This window comes from Arachis duranensis, chromosome 1 (genome assembly GCF_000817695.3).
Source record: "Arachis duranensis cultivar V14167 chromosome 1, aradu.V14167.gnm2.J7QH, whole genome shotgun sequence".
Taxonomy (NCBI): domain Eukaryota; kingdom Viridiplantae; phylum Streptophyta; class Magnoliopsida; order Fabales; family Fabaceae; genus Arachis; species Arachis duranensis.
In genome coordinates this window covers 79,221,298-79,223,797 of record NC_029772.3, presented here as the reverse complement: position 1 = coordinate 79,223,797, position 2,500 = coordinate 79,221,298, and positions in this window count along the sequence as shown.

Sequence of the window (2,500 nt, the reverse complement as noted above, 5' to 3'; positions counted from 1 at the left end):
TAATTATTACCATTAGACAGATTAAATTTAATGGCCAAAATTAAAGTTAATTTTTTTAAAAAATCACGTGACACCAAACTCTCTGATAACCTAAAACCGATACAAACGTTTTCTATCATAAAACTATTCAATAATCACTAGCCCATTGCCATTCCTAATTTTCTTCATTGCTTTTTCTCTTTTAAATTCTTGTTAGTGGTCATAAAGTATCCTAAGATCACTTTCTAAGACTCACACTCACTACTCATAAAGTATAGGGCAATTTATTTAAATAAATTGTTTCACCTTTAAAATTATGTAAATGCATTATTTTTAAAATAAGACGCAAATACATTGTTTCACATATTTATGGAAACTGCTACTTACAGAAACACACAGAATCTGCTGCTGCCAGTCGCGAATTACGTTGAATTGTGGCAGCATAAAAACTGCTGTTGCCTGCTGCGATTTCTGCATGATTATGATTGATCATAAACCGTTACTACCAGTAGGGATTTATGTACATTGAGACAAGTGTGTAAACCGCTAGAAGTAGCAGCGGTTTACGTTGAATATGAAAACAAATAGGCTAGAGGCAGCAGCGATTTACGTTGAGTATGAAAACAAATAGTAAAACTAATCTTTATCTTAAAAATAATTACAAAATAAATAATTAATGGTATATACTATTTAAATAATATCATAAATAAAAAAATTTAATTTATCATTTCACAATATAATTTAAAAAATATAAATATGCATGTAATAAATTTTTTATTTGTATTTATTATTAAAAGTGAGACTAAATTACAAATAAAAAAAATACAATACTCAAAGTATTAAATTATATAAATCAAGACTAATTTTTTTATTCTCATCTCTTTTAGAATTTATAAATAATAAAATAATTTATGTTTAGCCAAAAATTCACTAAATCATATATTTTTATCTTTAAAAATTATTTCATTCTCTTTTATTTATATCAACCATACAAAAGAGATTTGGAGAGTTTAGAACATGAGTTGTGTTCTTTGTTGCTGATTTGCATTTGAAGTTCTAGCTAAATGAATTTTTTTTATTTGTGCCACTTTGTTTTCTTATGCCAAAAAATAAAAACTATTTGTATTTTATAGTTGATTGATTGGATAAATAATAGTGATAGCATCATAATTTTGACGAATAAAATAAAAAATATAAATATACATGTAATAAAAATATAAATATGCATGTAATAATTTTTTATTTGTATTTATTATTAAAATAAGACTAAATAGCAAATCAAAGAGTGAGTATTGACAGAATAATAAAATATCTAAACTAAGATTAATTTTTTTTTATATTCATCCCATCTAAAACTCATGAATGATAAAATAATTTTTTTAAGTAAAAAATAGTGAATATTTTTCACTAAAAATAGCAAATCAAATAAAAAAGTTCACTGTTTTTTACTAAAAATAAATTATATTGTAAAATGATAAATTAAATTTTTTATTTATGATATTATTTAAATAGTATATATCATTAATTATTTGTTTCGTAATTATTTTTTAGATAAAGATTAGTTTTACTATTTATTTTCATACTCAACGTAAACCGCTGCTGTCTCTAGCTGTTTACACACGTGTTCCAATGCATATAAACCGCTACCAGTAGCGGTTTATGACCAATCATAATCATGCAGAAACCACGGCAGGCAACAACGGTTTCCATACTGCCACAACTCAACGTAATCCGGGGTTGGCAGCAGTAGATTCTGTATTTCTGTAAACCGCTGCTGCCAGTAGCGGTTTCAATAAATATGTAAAATAATGCATTTGCATCTTCGTTTTGGAAACAATGCATTTGCATAATTTTAAAGGTGAAATAATTTATTTAGGTGAATTGCCCTAAAGTATATTTGTCTGTTTCTATTCATAAGCATAAAGAATTGTATGTGTCCTTTTTTATCCATAGTGTGAATGAATTTGATCCCAGTACGTGTATGTTTCTATATATTTTAATTTTTTTTAAAGAATTATTTGTATATATAATCTTTGAATTATGTGAAAGTTTTTTATTTTTAGTGATATAAATCTAATTTCTTATTTTATAAAGTTTGTGTAAAATTAATTAAATTTAAGTTCTTTTTACACATATTAAATAGAATTTTAATTTATTTGTTAGGTATATTTTAATAAAAATTCAAGACAATAAAATTAATTTATATAGCATTCAAATGATTTAAATGATATATTAAATACATTAAAAGAATAGATTTCAAAATGTAAAGATAAATTGAAATCGAAAGTTGGCATGGTCTTTAATATTACTGAAGATAGAAGAGAAGTTTACAAAAAGTATGCACATGCTGCTGGTTTTAGTATATGTAATTTAACTAAAATAAAAGATAAACAAAGTGTTCGGTGGAAATATATTATTTGCTTAAAAGAATATTTTGAAGTGGAAAAGAAAGTCCGTGGTTCTAGCCGAATTAGTAGTTAATAAAAAAAGTTTATCGAAAGATGGAAAAAGAGCATTGACA